The sequence below is a fragment of the Diorhabda carinulata genome, chromosome 6, assembly GCF_026250575.1.
Source record: "Diorhabda carinulata isolate Delta chromosome 6, icDioCari1.1, whole genome shotgun sequence".
NCBI lineage: Eukaryota > Metazoa > Arthropoda > Insecta > Coleoptera > Chrysomelidae > Diorhabda > Diorhabda carinulata.
The window spans coordinates 17,449,440-17,476,621 of NC_079465.1; the positions used below are offsets into that span (position 1 = coordinate 17,449,440).

At 31.7% G+C, this 27,182-nt stretch overlaps 1 protein-coding gene across 8 annotated transcripts in view; it reads right to left on the reverse strand.

Moving 5' to 3' along the window:
• LOC130895714 (complexin) overlaps nucleotides 1-27,182 on the reverse strand; it is a 552,249-nt gene continuing 525,067 nt past the window's right edge. For all 8 annotated transcript variants that reach the window (XM_057803198.1, XM_057803197.1, XM_057803194.1 and 5 more), the window contains one exon: nucleotides 1-27,182. This exon is cut by the window's right edge and continues 1,588 nt beyond it. The gene's annotated coding sequence lies outside the window, so the exon portion shown is untranslated.

A 27,182-nucleotide genomic window follows, 5' to 3' on the forward strand; every position in this document is an offset into this window, starting at 1 on the left:
TTTTCTTTGAAATGAATCTTCAAATGTCTCATTTGAATTTGCTTAGGGCAAAATATGACCGATTGAAAGAGAAATCAGCGCATTTTTGCATTTTTTACAGTACTCTGCCTATAACTTTGGTTCTAACAAATATTTTTTCAAAACTCAAAAAGAGAAATATTCTTTAGAAGATTTGCAACCAGACGATTTCATCATAAACCCCGTTACTATTGTAGATAATACATTATGGCCGTTTAAACAATTAAATTGTTAATAAAAAAAAAATGACCAAGGTGCCAGTCTCGCAACCCCAAAAATCGATTCTTCGGCCCAAAAACCATAGATATCAATCATTTTTTCGTGGTGATCCATAAAGGGCTACGGGAAACCTGTATTCTGGCATTCTTTGCATGTTACCACACCATTGCAATGCTGTATTTACTAATTCTTGTTAAATATTTTACACCAATTTTATGTCATATTTTTAACTGTAACTTATAGTTACCTGCTCATAGAATCCAATTCGACCGACTCTACTTTAAATAGTTGTTATCAGTATTAGTATTCTGTATCAAGTTTTGGAAAATATGTAAGGCAAATTCCATTTCTTTGGCATTTCTTCTCTTGAATGAAAACTACGATCCTTCCCAGTCCGTACTTGAATAACTTTATTCCCATATTTCCTAGCTCACAAGCTTCATTATTTTAAAGTATTTAATTTGCTTTAAAAAATAATAAACTGGGTCTGGTTGTGAAGGACAGGTGATAATCAAGTATTTACCTACAACTTTTTGCCGTAGAACTTCTACAAAACTTGATTTTAGAAAAAGAAATGGTTACATTACATTAAATAGAACAATAAATATTGAAGGTCTTCTAAATAGAACTTAATGAGTAAAATTGTTAAGAAATCTATTTTAACAATCCATGGTTAGTTTCGTTGTAGTATACATCATAATTTATAATATATCAATTTATATTTTATAAATAAGTTAGTAGTGATTTTAGTAAAGATAATACACACATATTGATGTTAAAACTAAAAAATTTATCGAATCAACAACAATATCTACAATACAATATAATATACTGCGAATATCATCTTGTTTTCTTATAACAATAAAACATTGATAACTTCGATAACGTTTTTTTTTTCAGAATTTTGCTTGATTCTTTATCACTAGCTTTAAGTATATGTTTCTTAAGCAGAAGCTGATGTGAAATCCAAAATAACCTTTTTAAATTCTTGATACCCATCGATTTGTAATATTTCAACTGGATTTGAGTTAAATACAGTCTCAATATCTCAAAAATGGTAGCAGATGAAATGATAAATATTGTAAAAATACACAATCAAAAGAATAGAGAGTGAGTGAGTATTTAAAAGATTTGGACATAGTTTATTTGCCGTAACAAATATAAAGTTGAAATTTCTGGAACAGCTGGGGATATTTACTCTGAACCACCACTACACTAAAATTCACAATTACATTGTCTGACGCGCCTTTCGATAACCAAGTACTGAAGGTAAGCTTCAGTCTCTGAAGACGATAACTTGGTTATCGAAACGCGCGTCAGATAATGTAATTGGGAGTGTTAGTGTAGTGTTAGTGTAAACAGTGTGTGAGTATAAAAAAATATGTTGTAATTGTAACTGAATAATAAAAATTTGCGTGATTAATTTATAGATACACAAATTTGAGATATGATAGGCAAAATAATTAACTGTTTCGTGTTTTCTTTGAAAAATGGGCAATGTAAGACAAAGTTAGGCTACTAACAGATTTTGTCTGGAAGTTGAAACCCATATAATATCATCCGATAGAAACCTAGATTCACGGCACCTACAGCAAATTGTGATTAGCTACATTGAAGTATTTATAGTGGAAGACAATGTAAATGTCAAACTGATTCTATTCGGATCTCCACAAAATAACACAAGCTGCTCTAGTCTTCATTAACAGTGAACCTATTTTTGTGAAGGATAATCTAAAAGAAAAAATCACATTACTCCAGTGTATTATACCAACACAAGGTAACGCTAATCGAAATGTCATAGCAGCAAAAATTTCAGGCTCTAACCTAACCTATTTTTGTTAGAGATATTCTAAAAGACATACTCACATTACTAGTCTATTATACCCACACTAAGGTAAGTAACAAATTGAAATGTCATCTATGACAACTTTTTCATGTACCATAAAGTGTATCACAATTAGAGACATAAAAGTGAAAACTCTTAATCTGATTGAATAGCGAGGCAGACACTATTCTTTGATCGAAAATCCTTGAGGCTGTGATAAGACAACCCGTACAAAATCCAAGCAAAAGCTGGAGATATTCCGTTCACTGTCTATCACCAAGACTTGATAAACCCAACTTTCACATTAACGAAATCTAAACGACAGTTGATTGTACGAAAATTAAATCTATTTGCTTGTTAGACTAAATTACTTATTGGAGAATCGCTAAGAACAGGGGCAGTATATTTCAGACAACGGGAACGGCTTCAGAAATATCCGGAACGCATTCAAATCGAGCAATTCAATTCACGATGTAGCCAAGTATCAACATATCTGTAGTTAAATCGCGAGGACAAGCAACAAAAGATCTATTCGAGGATTCTGGTTTTTTTGGATTCTAGTCATAACGACTAGAAAAAAACCGTATATAGTAGTTTGAAGACAAAGAATAACGTATAGGTAGTTAACATTAGCTCTAGCATCCTCGAGCCAAATAATTGTGCTAAATATCTATCTTGACAGCCTGAAAAACTGAGAAGACAACAGACGCAATAGAGGAGATTTATTCGAGGATTCTGGGTTTGGTACTAACTTTGTAGAATGTTTTTTTCTGATGACATACTTAAATTGAGTTTGAACAAGTTCTTCATGTCATGACGACTAGAAACAAACCGTTTATGGTAGTTTGAAGACAAAGAATAACGTATAGATAGTTAACTCAAGCCATAGCATTCTAGAGCCTATTAATTGTACCAAATATCTACCATGACAACCTGAAAAGCGCTGAGAAGACAACAAACGCAATGATGGAGATCTATTTGAGGATTCCGGTTTTGGTACCAACGTTGTTCTTCATGTCATAAAAACTAGAAACAAACCGTGTATGGTAGTGTGAAGACAAAGAATAACGTATAGGTAGATAAAGTTAGCTATAGCATCCTAGAGCTAATTAATTGTGCCGAATATGTACCATGACATACATACTCCAAAAGTTTTTGGTTCATCAAACTATTTTGATTTATTGTATTTTATCCTCTTCTTAAACCCCTAAACTCAATTCCAAGCGCAATAGATAGACGAATACATAGACTGAGCGAGCACCACCTCAAAACAAACCATTCCATAAATAAAAAATCACCTCATTCCAACTCGCAACTGAATATGTTTCCATCAGCAAAACCATATCTAACTTAAATTTTTTGATCCTTCTTAAAACCAGATCACGAGTTACGTTATCACTATTTTCCAAAGAAAACTTAATTTTGAGGTTATAGTTGTAAGGCTATCAAAAAACCGTCCTTGGTACGGTGACGATTCTGCGTAATAGAGATTCTGTGTTCCAGCCGGGCAGTTACCGTTATACGAACCCTGCATAGCCGGAGTTTGCGCAGAAAAGATCTATAAACGGTTCCAATACCGTTCCAAGAATGGTCCAGATTAGCAGGTTGGAACAAAGTTTTCCATTTTTTGAAATATGTTAAGTATTTGTTCATTCGTTACAAAATAGATAAAGAAACAATCGTAACTTGTTTCTTTACGAAATTAGAATGAATAATTTCACTTATATTTTATGATAATTATGGATTTCACATACAAATCTTACGAGGTAAATAGGATGGCTCGTTGTATGTAACTAAAAAGGAATATATTGATTCATATGGTGAGTATTTCAATATCTAATAATAATCATAAATATTATTTCTTGTATATTATTACTTTAAAATCTATATTAAAGCCATCCTGTAGACCTATCAGATCATTATAATATCTGGCCGTATATTTTATGTATTTAATTATTCAAGAAAATGGATTGTTTTCTAAGGTATGTGTGTCGTTGTCTCTAATTTAGTTTTTTTTTATTCATGCAATCGATACAAAAGTGGTACGATTTTCGGCATTTTTGATCTAAATAAAAATTTTTTATACATATTTCACCAATAGAATATCTTATTATTATAATATAAAATTACTGTCTCATAAATATAACAACTCAATTACATAAAATAACAAGGTAGCATAAAAAAACTGAATTTATTGTTAATCATAAAGATAGTCCCTAAAAAATTTGTAAATTTATATCAGTTTACTCTTTTTTTAAATCTAAGCGTTTCCAAATACACTCCTGAGCAAAACTCAACTTAAGCGATACCTTTGCAATTAATTGTCATTGAGAAAAAAATGAACACAAAATTTTGCTCAAAAAAATCTTAAAGCTGATGGTATTAGCTTCAAAATAATATGAAATATTCTAGTTTTTTGCTTTCATACTCTAGCAATATGTCATTTTTATGTTTGCTTACAATTAGGGGAAACTGATCTTTACAAAAGGTTATCTACCTCTACCAGTTAGTCATCAAACATCAACCAACACACATCTTGGTTAACAATTGACAATAATTCTACCTGAAAATTGACACAACAAGTAATAAAGTTGCTAAAGTGGTCACCTATTGCAACAACGCTAAGCTCAAAGAAAAGTGGCCAGTATAGTGAACATTAACTTTATTCGAAGATGCTGTTCCAGATGAAAAAAGGTGCGTATCCTATAGATATAGAGATAACCGATTCATCGTCGGCACACCGCTGAGAAATCAGGCGCTCACTGGTGCTCTAGTCTAGCAAGAGCTCAAAGAAATGCGAGGACTAGATGTAAGTAGCTGGACAATAAGGAAAAGACTCAAAGTAGCTAACTGTTAACTAAAAGGGACAGCTACTGTTCCCAAAGTAACCCCAGCTCACCGAGCAGCCCGTTTACAATTTGCCACGTTAATTAGATTATAAATTAATGGGGTTCCGTCCTCTTTTCAGATGATAGCGTGTCTGCAGCGATAGAAGAGGACGAGTTTCCAGAAAATCCGAAGAATGATTCGCGTATTGTTGCATGAAAGGAAGCTCGACTTTTGGAGAAAGTTCCTGGATGGTTTGGGTGGATATTCCAATGGAAGCCAAAACCGAGTTGGTTTTTATTGAAACTGGCAGTCGGACAGGGTGTTAACGGCGAACCGACACATAGAAGAAATTCTATCGGCGAAAATTTCGTTCTAAAGCAGGACATACTGTAGTTTCCGTACGGGATATCGAAATTATCGCTATGGATTAGTCAGCGCGTAACCCGTATTTGAATCCTATCGAGCATTTATGGAATGAAGAGAAATGTTTGGGTTGGAACTCTTGAAACAGCCACGAAATCTAGCTTCAAAGCAGCGCACACCAAAGAATAGGAAAGCATCGAACAAAATCTAGTAAATAAACTTATTCGATCCAAGAAAAAGCGATTGGAAGCTGTTATTAGTGCCAAGGAAGAGAACACGAAAAATTAATTAGTTAGGGACTATTGACCGCGAGCGTGCGACTTAAGTCGATTTTTTTGCTAAGTGATTTTCAAAATTCCAAATTGACAAATAATTGTACAAGCAACGTTTCATAGCGAGAGAAAAAGATGACATAAAACTATGATAAAATATTCATTTAATATCAAATTTCCTTTAAGATGTTGTCAAGTTCTTAAAAATCTATAGAATGGTACAGACGTTAGCTTTCCCAATCACCATAAACAGTTATTTCACAAAATAGAAGAGAAAGTATCAGAGAAGATTTCACGGTTATTAGTTTCTGAGATAATGTCTTGATCTCTTGATCATCAACTGCTGAGGACATTGAGAAATATATGGATTGCAATTATTTTGCTAAATTGATAATAGTTTTCACAAGATTAATTGCTTCTGCGAAAATAAGCTATCATTCAATAGAGAGAGGTTTTTAACATCTGTCTATTTAATATGTAACTTTGTAAGTAGCATACTTTATCATTTAGAGACAAAATGCCTCTTGTAGTAACTAGCTCTTAATGACCGAGAAAACATTCTGATTCCAGCGTGACGTCATGCGCAAATCGTATCAAATTTGATCCGACAATTCAGCATACCGTCATATATGTTCGTGTTCTAGAATGAATAGAATATTATGTCAAATAAATAGCAATAGAGATATGAAACTTCAGTTTCCATCTTAATTTTCCTAAATTTATTTTAGTTTTCCTTTAAGTTGAATTGGTAGATTCATAATTTGGAGATTCCAAGTTTTTGTCTATATTTAATTGCCTCATTCATGAAACAGTAATTTGTAAATAATTTTATTGATTCAATTGATACTATTTGGTGAAACTTCGCATAAAAATTTATGATTATTAAGTACAATAAAACGTTTAGATAATAGATTTTAACATTTATATCACACACCTGACTAAGTCGTACTACGAATTGCTTATATTTTTGTTACGTTTTAAAGATGGTTCTAAAACAACAACAGACGGTAGGAACAACTTTTTGAGCGTATTTCCAGGTATATGAAAGTTCATCAGCCTTACTTTTACCCCACCAGATAACAAACATATTTTTATCCAAACTTTATCTACAGAAACAGAAAATATATTTTCACTATCATTACATCATTTAGTTAATAATTTGCACTATGCGATATACAGCAATAACTAATTAACTGGTTCTAGCAAATTTTTTATGGTTGCCTAGCATGTGGAAAATTTTTCGCTTCCAATATAGAGAAGCTCAATCTGCGATAAAGAAAAATAGCGGAAGGAGTCAAAACATACAAAGAACTTACGAAAAAAGTAGAAAACAACTACTTTCCTGGCTAATTCCTTTACGAATATTGAATTACACTTCCTCTGAAGAGCGTGATGTCAATTGACCTTTTTGGCTCGCAGTTGCAAGGAGGGTAGTTCAGAGTAGTTCAACAACCCTCGTTCGGGCTTTAGACCCAAACTAAAGACAACGTCAGAATATATTTTTGAAATTATTTCAGAGGTAAATAATTTATTTTGAGAGATTTTACACACGTGATTTACCGTCGAAAATCATATTATCGGCGACTACGCTAGATTTACAACTGACCAGTGTTTCGTAGCTGGAAGTGTGGATGGCGCCAGTAGTTAGTGTTCGCTAAGGAATGTTTAACTACATGAACCAAGCTACGATCTTTGACGTTGTCGTCGGGGGTTGTTAAACCACTTTGATCAGACATAATGACGTCGAAACTTGTCAGTGGTAAAAAAACCCTTCTTTCAACTGTGAGCCATTGGGGATGTAAAAAATATCGATCGGCATCACGCTCATTAGAGGAGATGTAATTCAATATTCGCCAAGAAAGTAGTTGTTTTTTCATTTGGAGAACAGCAGAATACATTATCGAAATATTGTTAAGTGTTTGCGTTAATTCTGAGTTTATAGACGCGTTCTTGTACTAATTTGAATAGAAATAGTAATGAGTTTCAACTTTGGTTCGAAAACAACTGTCACGGATTTGTTGAGGATTCTTTGTCTACATAGAACTATTGGACACAGCTAGAGTATACGAAGTTTCCACTAATGGACTAAGGCTTAAGCTGGTAAATCAGGTAGCAGTACGTTTTTTTTGGTTCGAAGTAGATATGTTAGACAAAAAGTGAATCTACAGTGCGTTTAAGAGAGCTAAGAGTATCTTACACAAAACATGGAACATGGACACATTGAGCCATTGGGGATGTAAAAAAGATCGATCAGCATCACGCTCATTAGAGGAGATGTAATTCAATATTCGTCGAGGCATTAGCCAAGAAAGTAGTTGTTTTCTCATTGGGAGAACGGTAGAATATATTATCGAAATATTGAATTTCGAAATTTTTTGGGAGTTATTACTAAATTTAAAGCAGCTTTAGTCAAAAATCAGATTTTGTTTTTAAATATTAGAAGTAAATCTCAAGCCATTTTATAAAATTTAATATTTGTCGGTCATGAAAAAATTTATACTACATATCTATTTTATAAATTGTGACCTTAGACTTCAGACAAATATTGAAGCCTGGATGAGTTTTATGTTATAAACAAAATAAAGGTCCGAAATATGGTGTTAAGAAACATTGGATAATTTCATACCCAACTTCTTTGTCTACACTGTAGAAGTGGAAAATCTATGTATACAGTAGTAGAAAAGTTAATGGAAAGCTGTTAGAATAGAAATGAAGAAGAAGCTGCTTTAGAGAAGAAAGGTTCTAAGTTGGTGAGACATTCGATATGTCAGTATAATTTATTATACTTTATTTATATCATCCTGATCACAAAAATATGCTTTTTCTGTGTTTTCACAATAACATGATCTTTCATTAGACTAGTTAACTAGGCATTGGTCTCTTCTAAATGATTTTTGACGTGGGATTAGTAGCTTAGTCGAATTTAGAGGTACTTTCAATGATTTTTAAACTGTTAGCAATACAAAATATCTTTGGAAATGTATGGTGTTAATTAGTAACTTGAAATCAATGACTGTAGTTGACTAGTCATAGGTACCCAAATTTATTAGTTGATGATTTAGACAAAACTTATAAGAAATATGAGGAATGGATTCTTTTTTACATAGCAAGTAATTCGCAGTTTCGAATGTCATTAATAATAATTCTTTTTGCTAATATGGAGCTTAAATTGTCATAAAAGCTCGAAAATTTGATGCATTCTATTAAAAGAATAGGTAATCTCCAGAATAAGTACAAGGAATAAATTCTAAAGTAGCTGCTACTTTGTAGTAAGATCTAACACCTCCGATATATTTGAATGTACACATTTATATGGACGATTTATTTGAAAATTTTTCTGTTGATGAGATAAAGTTATGAAAAATTTTTATATCTTATACCATATTTGCTTACGAACTGCGAGCTCATTATTATAATTACATCACTCGAGTGAATCAGTCAGATCTTATTTTTGAAACAATAATAAGTACAAACGTATTCGACTCATCAATATACTTTCGAGTTCAAAATATATATATATATATATATATATATATATATATATATATATATATATAGGAGTTTTTTTGAGCTGATAATCTTGCTTTGGCTCCATAATGCCACGACTTTGGATCAGAAAGTAATCTGAATAATGCCATGGAAATCTCTTCAAGGTACTATATTACGAACAATCGCAAACCTAATCCCTCAAAACCACAAGCATTGGTTCGCCCCCTAAGAAATCAGAGTTGGATAAAAACAAAGCTACAAAAAAAATATTTGGACGAATTGTAAAGCAGTAAATCCAATAATGAATGCATATTACACTGCAGAGTATGCTTGTCTTGTTTGGTATGACTCAGTTCATGTCAAACAGCCTAAGGTTGCGTTCAGAATACTAACAGTATGTCTGGAATTGAATGACTTCATATTCTTGTCGAGATAGTGTCACCTTCTGTATAAATAGAAATTACAATAAATAAGGAAAAGAAGAATGTTGTGGAGAAAGACTCATCCGTTACATGAGCACGAACCACATACATATACACACACAAAGAAACTCACAACCACCAAAGAACATGTCAGGTTGAAATCTTGGAAAGCCGAAGGTCTCCTTCTGAAGATTTTAAACTACAATATGATCAGGCATGAATTGTGTGGATGTTGAAATAAGGAGTCAAGAAATTTGGGACTGATATGACAAGTAGGCTAGCTCTGGTCAAATTATGTAGAATTTAATGAGTCCTAACTCCATGAAAGAGTATATTTTCTTGGTTTTTAGATGTTGGAATAAGGAATAGTTGCAGAAAAATGATATTTTTATCATTATTTTTAAAAATGTGTACGTACTGAAAATAAATAAGTTTGAATCATCCAACAAACCAAACATTTATAATTGATGATTATAGAGATAGGAAGACAGACAGATAGATTCTTATTGGTAAGGAATTTTCTGTCAGATTTGTTCATGTTGGCTCTAATAAACGAATGTTTTTTGCTGCCGGATTTGGGTTGAGAAATTTTTAATAAGATTGTATAGTACCAATGGTACTAATGGTAATATGGTTTGCTGAATACAAACTACGTGGTGAATAGATAGTGTTTGCGTTAATTCTGAGTTAATAGACGCGTTCTTGTACTAGTTTGAATAGAAATAGTAATGAGCTTCAACTTTGATTCAAAAACAACTGTCATGGATTTGTTGAGGATTCTTTGTGTACCTAGAACTATTGGACACAGCTAGAGTATACGAAGTCTCCACTAATGCACTAAGCTGGTAAATCAGGTAGCAGTACGTTTTTTTTGGTTCGAAGTAGATATGTTAGACAAAAAGTGAGTACCATTGAACTGCAAACTAGGGGAAGAAGATTATTCGGCAGTTAAGCTGATATATTGGAAAAACAGCAGTTTTTCAAACGTCCGTGATTAACCAAAGGTTAACAAGTCCTATGGACTCATGCACGATACTGTTAACGATCTTTGCACTATTTACTTAGATATTCTCTCCACAAGTAAAAAAAACTGAAAAAAAGAGGACATTGAGCGGAATAGATCTTGATGTAAATTCATCCTAATCGTTTAAGAATTTGCCGATAAGATTTTAGTTTGTAATGATATAGAAGTCCTCATTATTTGACTCCATTAGATTTTTTTCTGGTCTACCTGGAAATTTCATTAGTCTAAAGTATATCTCTTTCTACGACCCTTTACGAGGTTGATTTTGTATCTTCATATTACAAAGAGGCATCTTCTTGGAGATTTTGAACATATACATCTATGGAGCATGTTCTTCAGAATACGATGCTTAATCAGAAAGTAAGTCTTGTTTTCTCATAATATCGCTTTTAATATAAATTTCGATACTTGCTGTAACTTAGTCGACGCCCAGCAATTACCACGGAAAAATTTCAACAGGGTCCTTTTTATTGCAAATTGGAATTTTAAATATGTGCTGCAATTGAAGATTAGGTCAATCGTCGTGTAGCGATTTGAATTTTATTGGATAATAAACCTAGAAACCTATAGAATATACAGACAAATCTTTGAGAAAAGTCTAGCTATCTTTCTGTAACTGTAGCTGTTATCAGCGAAAGCAAAAGTATGTTAATTACATAAAAAGTATTGGAGAATCCATAAATTATACTAAAATGACAATTCCCTAGTGGTGTATAATACAAATACGCTTAATCTGATAACCATGTATGATAGAAAAGTATTTAATAGTTTTAAATACACGAGCAAAATAAGGATGTTTTGTTTGGTACATTTTACATTTATTAATTAATCATCTTGATTATATAACTGATTCACATAAGCGATGATAATACAAATGAGTCCAATTTCTTACGACAGCCAATGATTGTAACAGGATTTTTTTTTTAAATTAAAATAATAATAAACTGGTGGTAGCTCTTATCATTATACAAAATATACAGTAAGAGTTAAGAATTTATACTTCCAGAACTTTCAAAAAATGATGTTTTAAAAACAGTTTGTTTTGGAAACAAGCACAAAATATTTATTAGAAACCTTGGTAACCGGGTAACATTATAATATGTTCAAAATACATTGACCATTATTCACAATGTTTGTTTTTAAGTTTTTTTTGTAAAATGTATGAATGAAAAAGGTATAAGGCCAGCCTATAAACCTTGTTGTGTGATTGCAAAATTTTGGATATTTCAAATACATGGTAGTTCTTTATTTATGGCTTAATCAAGTCATACTACAGATTAGGTTAGGTTATAACTAAATATTTTGACACTAATTATGTTTTCAATATTATGAAAATGTTTCTTCATACTTTTTTTCAAACTGAATCTGTTGTTAAGTTGGAATTCTGTTCAGCATGATTCTATAGTTTGCAAAATATGGACACCATGGAAAAGCTTTCACAATATAGATCATAATAAAGTGATATATTGAAGTCAATTTTTTATTGATAAACTTTTCTTTACTTTTCTGTACACTTGAACAATCCTTTTTTACATATTCTTCAAAGTTAAGACCGTGAAAGTTTACATCATATGTGGTGAACTAAGATGACAACTAACCCTACAAATTTAGTAAGTAAAAAATTTGATTGATGCGAATATATTTTTAAAAAAACATGATAATTGGATGCTGTTCTTTGGAGTCACGATTTACATGTGAAATTTCTCTTTATCTATAGTTTTTAAGAGAATACCTATCCTACAACTTCTATACGTATCTCAATCTAGATTTTTTTATTTTGAACAAGATGGACCCCTTGAAGTTGATAGATATATAATTTGAACTGTCAAATTTTATATTGAAGAAAATGAATTTCATTGTAACTTCCAAAAAGAATAATTTCATTTCTGTTTATAGAAAATCGGATAAGTACTATAACATTTCAGGCTATAACACAATAAACGTTTGATATTTGGAAATCAAAAAGTTCCATTGAGTGTAGTGTGAATGTATTCAGTTTATAAACATGCAATTTAGAACTAAACATGCTGATATATTGATGTTTTGAACTAGATGTCGCTTTTCATTTTTATTACTATTATGTAGAAGCTTTTGCATGGATTAACGAGATTTTCCATGTCATGTATTCCAGATAATTTGTTTTACTGTTTCTTCCTTTGATTTTGACTATTAGACATTGTGAGAAATAGGTAAAAACCCAATATATGGCTTATTTTTTTCCAAATTTGTAGGAACTCATCGTTTTTTCAATGAAAGAACTACTATATTGAAATACCAAATTTGCTGTTTATTAAGAGTTTACTTACTGACCATTGAAAATATTTTTAATTTTCACGTTGATTTCACCCAAATTCCACATTGAACATTGCGTTTTGCCAAAAAGACACTGTCAAAAATAATTGAGCAACGACACCAATCATATTTATAGTTTTAAATAGTCTAAATGCTACACATTTCTATAGTGTGAGATAGACATAGATTCACTACATGCTAATAAGAGAAAATTGTTGATATAGAATTAATTGACATAGAGACAATAGAAAAGATAAACGATGGCCATCTTCAAGAAACAAAAATGCTAATCTATATTTTCACATTCTCGTATATGATTCGTTTTTAAGACTTATTGAATTAAATACCAAGAGATACGTTTTTATATACTTTCTTTTTAAAGTTCTCTATTAAGATCTATCAAGAAAAAAAACTTTAGTCGAAAAAACATGAAAAATGGTTCAAATGAAAGAGAACAATCTACAGTAAGCGATGATGTTTTTGTTGCAACATAAGAGTAAAATGTATTGGAAATAATAGAAAAGAAGTAGAATTACAAGAGCAAGTTGATAAGAGAAAAAAACAATTTAGTATTATGAATAGATCTTGTTGGTTATCAGAAAAATAGAACAACTTGATAAATAATATATTTATTTTAGTACTATTCTACTAGTTTCGATTAATAAACTAGAAGTTCTGTTCGCCATTCATAAACAAATACTTTCGAAAAACCGCATCGTAGTATTGGGTATTTGAATCGACATAACACAAAATATTTTGGACATTATTCATAGTCCACAGTATAGAACTTCCTACTTAATGATTAGTACATACTTGAAACTTTGCATATGGCTTCATTTTTTATCTATTGAAACTGCTAAAATTAAAATGTATTCGGTAGCTAATATGACAAGAAATCAAATAATCAAACGTTCATAGTGCCCAACAAATTTTCTGCTGCGTTTTTGGAGTCCGACAGTTTAACGATTTTGAGAGGTTTTGATTTGCTATTAATATATGTCGGACAAGAGAAGCCAATCATTTATTAGAAAAAAGATAACATAGTATACTACTGTCCCTCACAAATACTGATGCATAGTAATTCCGACAAAAATAACATAAAAAAATGAAAATAATGGAGTTCGACAGCTTAACTATGACGATCTCGCGAGGTTTTGTTTCGCTATTAATACATGTCGGTCAAGAGAAGCAAATTATCTATTAGAAAAAAAGATAATATTGTCGGACTCACCGAAACATAGCTATATGTAAAGTTTCTCTGGAACAATGAATGAGAGATACTAATCGTTTCTACCTACTAACTACCAAGACTCTATGAGAGGCTGACTGCAAAAGAAGCATTTCAAAGTAATAGATTGGTAGTGAAGTGTTTATGAATCTTTGGTGAGCCCTTCAAATACTGATTTCCAGTATAAACATAAGTGTCTGCAATCCTTAAACATTCGACTCAATGCTCCATAAATGCTCTATAAAGGTATATGTATCAGTATTCCTTCTAATGTAGCATCTTGATGTAATAGAAAGATCTAGCATGAATTCCATTAATTTGATTCAATTGATTTTCAAATACAATAACGGTTTGAAATAGTCTACAAGAAAGTTGAGGACTTTATATTGATTGGAGTTAACTAACTTTTCTGAAAGTAATAATATTTTAGAAGCTTGAGATAGAGCTTTTTGTTAAATTTTCGAATGAGTTTGATTGTCTAGAACAATTTTTATATGTGTAGAAAAGATTTGTTGTCGATTTTAGAGACGTACCAGCTCAAGTACATAGTAAAACCCTTCCTTGGGAAAACATTTAGATAACGAGAATGTGAAATCATTAAAATATTATGCTCAATTGTGCGAATAGACTAAGCAGTGCAATCTACCCAGAAATCAAACTCTAAAATACATATAAATAGTATGTTGATAAAACATAATATAGTATTGAAAATATCATACACTTTAAGATGTACATTGAATGCTAAATCATTTACAGGATGTTACATTTGGTCGGTTGAAATGTACTGAGCAAGGAAAATGTTTTAATTGTATTTAATTATCTTTGAATATACAACTTTAATGAGAAGTACATTTTAGTATTAATAGAATCCATTAACATTACAGGACAACAAAATTACATTGCTTTGTATTCATATATTTCTTGCTCAGTACAAAAGACTTTTAGGATAATTTATAGGTAGAGGTATCCACATAGAGAAAGAGACGAAGGCAACAACAATAAACATCGAACAATCAGTTGTAATGACATGCGACATCAAAAATATATAAATAAATATAGTTATATCGGAAATGGTGGAAATTACTTTTTATACGCTGCTAATAAAAAGCTAAATTCCAGAGAGGAATTTTAGCATTCATTTTCTGATTACCATCACCGATAGTGATGTGGATGTTCTTAATACAAATGTATTAAGAACCATATTTTTGGAACCTATTGGAAAAGGAGGAAAATATGATGAAAAATAATTTTCAGATGATTTGAGGTCGGGAAATGGAGGAGGGTAGTTTTTAAGGGTGAAATACGGTTTCTATCGATTTCAGGCAAAACTACATGTCCTATAGAAAAAAGTCAAGTGACAAAGTTGTAGATAATAAGAAGATCTACCACATTTATGATCACACTTTTTTCACATAACCCCAAAATTTATGTGAAAAATTTAAAAAACCAAGTTTTTCTACGAAAAACATTTATTTTCAGGAAATTACCTTTTCATGTCCCATATACACTCAAATTTTTGAAATATTTTTTTCCTACGTTATTTTGACATAATATCAAAAAAGCACTCTTATTTTCGAACGAAAATTCTCCCGTCAAAATCAGCTTTTTTTTAAAAAGTCGTTGAGATTTTCATTCGTTGAAATCTCTGCTTCCTGATAGTGTAAAAAAATATTTTCATTCCCATGGTAAATTTTCTCAAAAGAGACAAAAAATAAGACGAGAAAATCTCGCATCCGAATTTTTTTTAATCATTACGTACAATTTTTAATTATTTATCTAATTTTTCCACTCTAATTACACGAAAAATATGAGATTACATGTTACATAGATAAACATGAGTAATTAAGAGCCTAAAATTTTAATAAATATCTAAAAACTGTACTTACATACAACTTTGCCAAGTGAAGAAAAGTAAACAAAAATTTATTAATATTTTAATTCGGGTTTACATTTATAATTATCTTATAAATTCAGTATTTCCTGTTAGGTTAGAAATATGTATCTATCGTTTTAGGAATGCGTTAAGTTTTTTAGTCGTTTAACGTTGTAAGGGGTATACGACAATATCTTTTTGTTTTTGCGTAATAAATCACTGTATTTTCGAAATATTGAAATAATGAAAATTTTGCAACTTTAATATAAAAAAAATGAAAAAACGTGTTCGGAAAAAAAGGTTATTCTATTCCTTACACCGTTATTTCAGGGATGTTTGGATATGAGGGGAAAAAATGATACAGCAGTTTGTACTACCCGACCTAGCACAGAATTATTTAACATTCACGGACTCTCCAGAATTCAACACGTTGTAATAAGAAGATTAAGAATTGCCCAAATTTATTGAATTCAGCCACCAGATCTACTTAACAAAAATTACGCCATTTAAAATGGATCACTGTTATCTTTGATTATTCTATCAAATGAGGTTTATCATGACATCCATTTCTGTTATATAATTATAATGAAAATTGTTTCCAATTCCAAAATAATTATTTTACTCCATAATTTTATCCTTCACTGTATAATAAATTCTGATATTTGAGTTTGAGATCGTGGGAAGGTTTATTAATGGAAAATTATGCAATTTGTTCCCAAACAAAATAAAGGGAAAAGGCTAGAACATGTTGAATCAATTTACTATTTCGGTAGTTTCAATGTCAAACTCCAGAAACAATTTAACGATAAACACAGAGTTCTATTATTTATTGAATCACCAGGCACCACCATTATTTGAATTTATTCTTTTAGTAACGTGTAGGGAATAACAGACTTCTATTCTTATCAAGGTTTTTCTTTTTATTGCCACTGAAAAAAATACGTGTCGTAAGTGAATGACGTGACTTCTGTACTATATGTGTTTGTCATATCGTTCATTTTAGTTCTGTTATTCGTTATAAAACCAGCTTACTCACTAAGTTGTTTATATTGTTTGCAAAGTTTCATTCTATTCACTTTATGTTATTATGTATATTATCTTGCTTTCTTCCTTCATTTAAACTATGGTTTTTATCTTCACGCTTTTTACTTCCTGGCGAAATATTTTTCCAAATCTTCTTCAATTATCTATAAGTGACCTTGACATCTAAGTTATTCAATGTTTGTGATATCATCGTTGTCTTCTTTGATGGCTTCCATTTTAAGGATGCGAACTCACTGTTTTTATATCTAATTAAATCGTCAGGATTCTATGCAGATGAATCCTCGATCCTATTTCTTGCATATGATGATATTTTCACCAAGATACTTCGTAATAGTTGCACTTAAAGCTTTTTTGAAGATTATACACTAACGAATATTTAAAAAGTGCGAAGAGGTTAGTGGTGACACGCAGTTTGGGTTTAACAAAGAGGCTAGGTACCAGGGAAGCAGTTATGCAGTTACTAATTCAAAAATCCTATGATCAAAGAAGAGATGTTTTCGTCTGCTTTATAGACTACCAAAAAGCGTTTGACTCCATTCGGCATGACTTACTGTTTGACATCCTAAAGGATGTTGATATTGATAGTAAAGACATCAGGATCATACATAAGCTGTATGTAGATCAAACAGCGGAACTGCGAACTAGTGGCTCTCTAACTACGGAACACTTTCAGATACTTAATGAAGTCCGTCAGGAACGCATACTCTCACCGATGCTATTTAACATATATGTAGAGCGCATTTTTCAGCTATTATTAAAAGACCATCAAAAAGGCATTAAAGTAAATGGAACTCTCATAAATACAACGTAGAAAACCTACAAGAGATAGTCAATTCTATCAACGAAAGTGGGACCAAATACGGATTCACAATAAACGCACATAAAACCAAACTAATGATCATAAGCAGACAACAAAACGGCAAAGCTCAATTACTTGTTAATGGAAATAACATAGAGACTGTCAATTAAGTTTAAATACTTTGGATGTATGTTAAATGAAAAATGGGATTGTGACGAGGAAGTTAAAACTCGCATAGTACTTTCAAAAATAGCTTTTACAAAGTTTGAAAGTTTCTAATCCGCCAAGAAGTCCTTTTAAGCCCTAGATTGAGGGTGATAAAATTTTATATTTGGCCAATTCTTTTGTATGGTGTGAGATCCTTAAACAAAACGGAAGCAATGAAAAAGTGGCTGTTGCGCAGACTTCTGTGGATTCCATGGACCGTATCCTATTTGGGACACATCCTGCGATACCGAGATATTCAACTATCAAGCTCATACTGTCTGGAAAGATCGACGGAAGGAGAGGACCAGGACCAGGGCGTAAACAACCCTCCTGGCTACGGAATATACTACGGAAGAGACTGGTGTGGCAATCAGGGTGCAGCAACAATTATTTTTTGGACAAAAGAACACCTACACGTTGCAAAGTGTATGATACTTGAAGAAGAAGATACATTCGATTAAGAACTGTTGCCGACCAAATTGAGCTCTTTTGACCTTGTACTTTTTGTGGATGGTCCACCCTAATTAATAACAGCTTATCACACATTTTTGCAGCTTCGAATATTGTTCTTCATTTTTCTCTGTCCTGCATCTGTTTGTTCCAGTCACGTACTCCCAGATTTTGCATATCTTGCACAATCTCACCTCCACATCTATTTTTTGGTCTAAAAGGCAATCATTTCGTCTCCATTGTGTAATTTTCCTTGACGTTTTTCCATTTTTTGAATGTGTCCGTACTATTGTATACTTTTCGCTGTAATTGTAATTACTGTATAACCATATAATTACCATAACCCGCATGAATTCTTTGTTTTGTATCGTTTTCTGTGTCATTTCTGTTGTTTATCATTGTTCCTAAGTACTTAAAGGTGTCGACTACTTCGAAGATGTAGGTCATTTATATTCAGTATTTCTTGTTTGCAAAATACCTTCTTTCTTTCAATTTCCATATATTTTGTCTTTTTCTGATTCATTTTCAATCCTATTTTCCTTGCTTCTCTCACAATTTTCTGTAATCTAGATTCTTTCGGTCTCTTGCTAATAGAGTTAAATCATCAGCATATGCTATTACTTGTATTGATTTATTAATAATTATTATGCCTTCAAATGCAATGTTAAACAAGACTGCTGAGAGTCCGTTACCCTGCATTACCCCAGCGTTTATTTCAAATTCCTCAGATGGTCCATTTTTTGTTATTGCACTATCAATAGAATTTAGCATAGTCATTTTCCCCAATCGTATCAACTTTTGGGGTACTTGTAGTTTTTCCATGTCCTTTATAATCATCCTCATTTTCAGACTGTCGAATGCTTGTTTGAAGTCGATGAATAGCATTTGCATATTAATGTTGTACTCATAGCTTTTTTCCAACACTTGTTTGATTTTTCTTACATAAATCATTTTTGATAGTCCCCTATTTTTGGTTCCACTACTTTTTTCAGTCTATCATTTATTGATGTTGTTAGTATTTTGTTTACGGTATTAAGCAAACTAATACCTCTATAATTACTTCACTTTGGGATTTCCTCCTTTCAGTATTGGTATATTCAATTTAGTATATATCTTGGCATTGCTTCTGTTTTCCAGACTCTTTCTATGATCTTGAATATTTTGTACCTTAGGTTATCTCCCCAATATTTTATTAGTTCATTCACTATTTCGTCTGGTCCTTTTGTTTTATTGTGTTTCAATTTGTTGATTATGTCATTACATTCCGCTTCCGTCGGTTTTTCTTCATTTTCTAGAGTGGTACAATTGACACTTATATCAGTCATGTCAAAGATACGGCCCGCGGATCGCTTCCGGCCCCTGGGCCGTATTAATAAGGCCCGCGATCGCAATGTGTCACAAAAAGAAGAAACATGTTTTTTAGAACTTTTAGACTTCATTTAATTCCTCTACGGATGTTTTAAATACTCGTTATCTCAAGTCTACGGATGTTTATAAGTAATTTCAAGAGCAGCACGTGCCTAGACAAGTGAGAGAGAAAGACAGTATCGCCATATCTTAGCAGCAAGCGATAATATCCTATTTTTTCAACGCCCTTCAAGTCTAGATTAGAATCTTCCTTAACCATATAAAACAAGTGCGTTGGCGTTATGTGAGTCAGTTGAGTCGATTAATCGAAGCGATACGGTTGTTTAGCTTAGGTCATTTTTTTTATTTTCAATGTGGCCCACCTACAAATTCAAAATTTGAGATATGGCCCTCTGCAAAATTGAGTTTGATACATCTGACTTATATTATCTTCTTCGTATTCACTGTCTTCTTCCGTTAATAATTTTTTGAAATACCGACTCCATTCTCTTTCTTTAATATTTGTTGTATTTCGTTTTTTATTCTGTGTCTTTATATGTTGATATAATTTTACATTATTTTTATTGACATTTTTCAAGTTGTCCATTTAGCCATTTTATTTTCTATGTCTTTATTATCTTTTTTTATTTTTCTATATATATTATAATCATCTTGTTTCATAGTCCACAGCCATTTCAAATTAGCTTCCTTTTTCTCTTTAATTTTTATTGTACATTCCTTGTCAAACCAGACGTTATTTTTTCTAATTCATAGTTAATCCATATATTTATTGTTTTCGTGATTAATTTAGAGTATTTACATTAATTCTATTTTATAAAACGTTAGCATGTTAGCTGGAAGTACTCGTAATATCAAAATATTGATTATGGTGGTGTGAAAAGGTCTTAAAGTTGTTTCAATGATCTTGCATGGCGATCCTGTCAGGATAAAAAAGGTACCTGGAGCTATAAAATAATTAAATGGAAAATTCCAAGATCCTCCATCAAGTGATTATTTTGTTGGTGTTGTTCCTTCTAATATAGAAGGAATCTGAGGAAGCGTTGGGAAAGAAACCTTGCCACTTCTAGAATCAGCGTTGCAGCCGTATAGTGGTCAACTACGAGGATAAAATTTTTTTTCTTCTGTGAAACTATAAGAACTGCTGCGTACTGAAGTAATGAACAATTTTATTTTGGGCGGGTGAATATTTTTTAATTTCTCTTTGAACTATATATAGTTAATAATTTGTGTATTCTAGTTTCTACAGCTTTTTCTTAAGACACCCAATGTACGGTCCTTTTCTAGTAGGAACATTTTCGAAAAGATGATTTTTCTCTAACGGTTTTGGTGTGAGTTTTTATGACCATCACATGCGGTGGTCTTACACAGTTTTTCTGTTAAATAAGCTGCGGCTTATGACATGAGCTTTCTATAAATGATCAAACGCTGCTCATCCAGCCCTTGAACCCATATTTAATTATGTAGGATATTCCAGCAGAAGAAATATTTTGTTCAACTAATCTATAATCTGGATTGTGCTTTCATGACCTCTGTCATAAAATATTGGATATGCAACTTTTAATATTTCTTTTACTAGACTTTTTTTTGAGTTCTCTTTTTTTGATTCTCTCCAATTTGAACATAATTAATCTCCATTCAAAGATTTGGGAAAATGTTGGCAATATTTGTATTACTGATTTTAGAAATTCTATTTTGAATCTGCCTGGATGAAGATGCTTATATATTAGATGAATATGATTAATTATTATTTCAGAAACATGTATATTATCTACTAAAAACATACAGCACATAATATACAATTTGTCTAACACTTACATGATTCAAATTGCATTGAAAAAATAGAAAATAATCTACGAGTATGTTACCGTCAATTTAAATCCGTTATTTTAATGCCAGTTTTTGTATACATCAAGTTAATTAAAATAATTTGGACAATTGGAAAAAAATTTAGTAATAAACCCCTATTTTCCTTAAAGAAATGAATGTTTTGTCATGTATATTTAGGTCATATACATAAATCTTTCCAGGAAAGATGCATTTCAATGTTGCAGTCTGATGAACAGTATTTTTAATAAACATTTTAGTTACGTTATAAAAAGTAATTCTACTATTTCATCATTTAAATTGATACTATAATTTTTTTGTTCTGATTAACTGAAAACGTACATGTATGAAATTTTTGAAAACAATTATCTACGTAATCGTAATGGATGTACATATTCAGATTCAATGTGATCGTACGGGTTTATATTTTCACTGTTTATTCTACATAAAAGTTGTAAGACACTTCTTCACTTATAGTTATTGTATAATACCATAATATAATAATTATACTGAATATGTCTACTTCAGTTGAATTGAAACTTAAGTAGATTCTAAAAATCATTTCCATCGAGTTTTCTTTGTTTATGGACTGGATTGTAGAAAAAGTGAAGTATTTTACTCGTAGTATATATTTTTGAAGCTTGTTGACTGTTCTCTCGATTAAAAAAATATTAATATCGTCATTCATTATACAATTTAAGATGATATTTTCACTGATCATTTCAATGTACACGATGATAGTGGATGGAATTATAACGAATGGGGCATTAGAACTGGTATAAACACCACGAGAATCAATATCTTTAAGGTGCAAAAACTTGTTCGCTTATGTATAGCCGAGACCATGACAACAAAGTGGTTATAAATCTTCTACGACTTCATATATTATTGAAAACCTAACTAAGAATATTAATCAGAGATAAACCGAAACCTTCCTAAAAAATAACTGAACGAAACATCGAAAAAGTGAGCTGTAGAAACAAATTAAATCAACACATCATACTAGAAATGAACGCAAATGGCATTAAATAATATAACAGAGCCGGCCTCGGTACCAAATGCTCCGAAATCTTTTTCAACATAACAAATATTTTTCAAAGAGAATTTGAGAACTGTACCTAGGTAAATTACCCTTAATGGGTTCCGGAGCACTTGTAAAATCGGCTTCAGAACTACATAGAAAACATAAAAAGATATATAGGGGAAAAACTAGTTAAGTTAAGCAAAGACACTCCCGGGAAGCTATTACCAGAGAATATCAACCTACGAATACTAAGAGGAGTCTTGTCAGGACATCACTGCCTAAATAGACACCTGAAGAGGCTGGGTTTTAGAGAGAGTACATTCTGTTATGTAAAGAGGACAGTAACTCTATCCACATCCTCTTGAAGTGTGAGACCTCCAGAGCATTACACCTGGGATCATATGACATAGAAAAGAAACTTTGAATCTCTAAAAGGAGTGGAATTGATAGATTCGCTGTAAATACTGAAAAGGGGACTTAATATACACTATTAATACCCATTCACAATAGGCATATTTGAAATAATATATTATTGCATGTATAGGGTATAGTCGCCTAAGAGTACGCGTGATCTAAGAGTACGCATCATGATTTTATTGGAAGTGGTGTTTAAGTGCTTTCATACACGTTTTCCAATTTTTCATGTTAATGGTAAGTTATATTAAAATTTTACTAAAATCGGCTTAGCCAAAAGTAAATTATTAATGTTTTCATGTTTTGACTACCTTCATTATAACTTTCTATGTATTTAATTCATAAGTTTAAGTTTGATACAAGGTTATGTTTACGCCTGTATCAAGAACCGTGGAGCTGGTGTATCGTTGGTTTGATCTTAGGCGCTTTATACTTTATTCAGTTTTAATTCGAGATTGATTAAAATCCAAGAGCCCGCAAAGATGATTTCTCCAAGAGTACGCGTGCGTTCTCTTGGATGTTTCTTTTTTACGGTTTACTATTTTTGGATTTGGTCGTAGATGGCTCTTTTCTATAAGAAAAAAAGTGACCGAAGATTGGAATTAACACAAAAAATTTTTGATGAAATGGAAGAAAAAATTAACAATGGGCAGTCCAAAAGATCCTTAGCTAGAGGCTCAGGAAACGGTTCAAATCAGGACATATTCCCACATACTTAGGTCATTTTGAGCCCGTCTTTGATTTAAACCAAGAGCTTCATTTCGTAAACAAAATAAAATAGATGAATCAACATTTTTACAGGTTGCCAATCGAGGAATTACGTGTAGTTGTATATAGATTCGCAGAGGAAAAAGTTGTGGAGAGAGTGGTATTAAGAGGAAGATGATAATGGATTACAGTAGTCTGCTGTTCAACGGCAGATGATATTATATACCTCCTGCTTTAATTTACCCCAGAAAGAGGAAGGAATTTATTTATGGGGCACCTTAAGATAGAATCATGATGCTATCTGAAAGTGGCTTTATAAATTCTGACTTTTAAAACAATGTACGGTTGAATATCGAAAATCCAGTGCGTTCAGTTTTGGACAACTATTTTTCATATATAAGTCTCGAAGCCATATCTTTTGCATGGAAAATAGTATCCATCTTCTTAGTTTGCCATCTCGTTGTAGTCATAGATTACAATCACTCGATGTCAGATTTTTCGGCCCCCTAAAATCGGCCTACAGCCAGGGAAGTGACAGATGGATGACTATGAATCCAGGAAAAGTCATTACTATTTATAAAGTGGCTTAAATTTTTTTGGAAAGCGTATACGAGGACGATAACGTTCCGTTAGTTTCAGCATCCGCAAACGTAATCTCTGAAAAACCAATTCTCATAGAGGTAAGTTCCGAGAGCCCAAACTTGGCTCAGGCTTGGCCCAACTATGTAGAACTTTGAGGCAAGCTTGTAAGCCAGGCTTGGCCCAGACTTGATAAAACTCGTAATAACGATGGGCCAAGCTTGGTCGCCAAGACTGGGCCATGCTTAAATGCCAGGACCAGGCCAAGGTTAAATACCAAGACTTATTCATTACATAACTTTTTCTTCTTTATCTTTATTCCATTTCTTGGATACTTGGATAACACACTGCGTACTCTTGAAAGAAAGTAAAACCCAAGAGGACGCATTTCGAAAATTTTTATTTTATTTTTCGTTATTCACAATAGGAAATCAATAAATTTTGATTCGCTTTTGTATTCTTATATATTTCTCACTTGAATAAATATTTACTTTCGAAAATTGATTAAGTTGAGGGATAAAAGTATAATCAAATTATAAATATATTCTTCAATTAAAAAGCGTGGAATTTCATTCATTCTTGTCAATACTGCAGAATCGATGATATTTTTGATACGCTTGACAATTGGGTGTCAATCTTTTGATTCGTACTTTGGTAGTTCCAGTAACATTATTGAAAATATAACTGATCTTTCCAAATCTTAAGAAATTTTAGGACTATTCCCATTAAAGTGTGAATATAATAATCTTAGTTAGACAATAAGGATGGTTAAATTATTTTGTTTTTCAAAATTCATCATGTATTGAGATGTGATGTATCGCTGCAAATTTTATAAACTTAAATAATAATAATAATTTAACATTTACATTATTTGAAAATATTTCACAGATGAAATTACCATAAACGTTAATGATTATTCTTTGTAATATGATCCATGTTTTTTGAGCCACAGCAAAAAAGATTCACTGTACGTTAAAGTAGTTTCTTGAGAGTATCCCAAGAAATGATTCCAGATTGTGATAAGTGATAAGTGATGTTTTTAGACAGAATCATTATAAATATGATTTTCTGATGATATATGTACATCCATTCCATAAACATTAATAAGCACATAATGAGTATCATTAACTTTTTCATCAATAGAAACAATTATGAAAATATTATTTCTATCGATGGAAAAGTCACACACTGAAGGCTTCTAATACTACAAGGAATTTGGATGACCCATCATGGAATGTGTGCTAGGAAAGACGAAACGTGTATTTAGAAATAATACAAAGGAAAGCCTCAAACATTCGTCATATTAAAAAACTACATGCGTTCATCAAAACATTATCTAACTCAAAAATAAGGACCAGGCACTGATTATACAGTAAATTTAAAACCAAATTAATTCATGTCACTTTATTTATATTTCAACATAATTTTCATTCGATTTCATAATGTATAGTGAGTTTTGGAGAGTGATAGTCAATTTCAAAGAGTTTTCAGAAATAAAAATAAAGTATTCAGTGAAAAAATCTCAGATATTCTGTGCTTAGTCCTTTATGCCGGTATATGCACACGTTTTTTACTTCATTTTTGGTAATAAATTTTCTGACGATACAAAAAAATAGGTTAAACTATTTATCTATCTACAAAACCTGTTAACAATTTACTTAACACTACTACAAACGTATTATGATGCTAGAAATATCAATAAATAAAAAATGATGCTCACAAAATTATTATATTTGTTAATTTGTGGTGAAAGTTACACAATAATTTTAAAAACAGTTTTCATAAACTCCACTCGCTAACCATAACAATTCATCCCTTTATAGCTAGTCGGAATTCCAGGTAATTATTTAGAATTGGTTAGGTTAGGTTAGGTTAGATTTAATTGATTTATCATATGTAAGTTGAACCATGTAATGTCTAAAATAATGGAAATAATATGTCTCCCCCGCCTTAAATTTACTATTTGTACCTTCAGAAATAACCCCAAATGCGTAAAAAATTTTTTGGAACGATTTTTGCCTGGAGCCCCAATTCTAAATATTTACCGAATTCTTTTATCCTACGTCTCGACTAACTGTTAAGGCTCATTCAGACATACCAGTTTATTCGGGCGATTATTTGACTAGCAACTCACTAGCACTCAAATAATATGTGTCAATAGCTTTACTTCGAGTTAGTAGTCGAAAGTACAAGTGCACTGGCAAATGTAAACATATACTAGCACGTTTCTTCTGTTTGTAAACACGTTGAGCTCCGGTGCAGTCAATTAATCAGCAACAGCCGTAGTTTCTTTAGTCAGTAACCTCTTTGCAACACTGATTTGAGAATCAGCAATTGCTATATTCTTTTTGTTATTCTTTCATGAAGAATATGGACATTTAACATTTTAACAGCACAATAACAATTTTCCTATGCCCCTTCAACGTCCTTCTCAAAATATTGTAATTTTGGTTGGCGCATAAAGTGTTAAAATAAAAATTAGCATGAATTAACATTTGAACATGAATGAAAAGGAAACGTAAAATGTGATGATTATTAAAATAGACATAGAAAGAAATTCTGCCAAAATTCGGTACCCAATTTTAGCAATTATATCTAAATCGGAAACATTAAATCGGCTTATTATCAGGAGTTAAGAATACCTCCAATTCGTCAATTAAAACCGTTGTTTAGTTGTCTATACAACACTTCATAATCTGATTACTCATATTATTATTTTGTATTGAAATTAATACCCTTTATTGAATTTTAAAATCGATCTGGAAAACGCCATGTTGCGTTTTAAGTTCCACAGTATCCTCCCCTAGAGGGCGCCTCAGACGGTTTTGGTGAAAAACGTTTGAAACGAACGTGATTTTTCTCGTATAGTTTCTTATTAATTTAACGTACGTGACTGAGAAACTTTTAATTT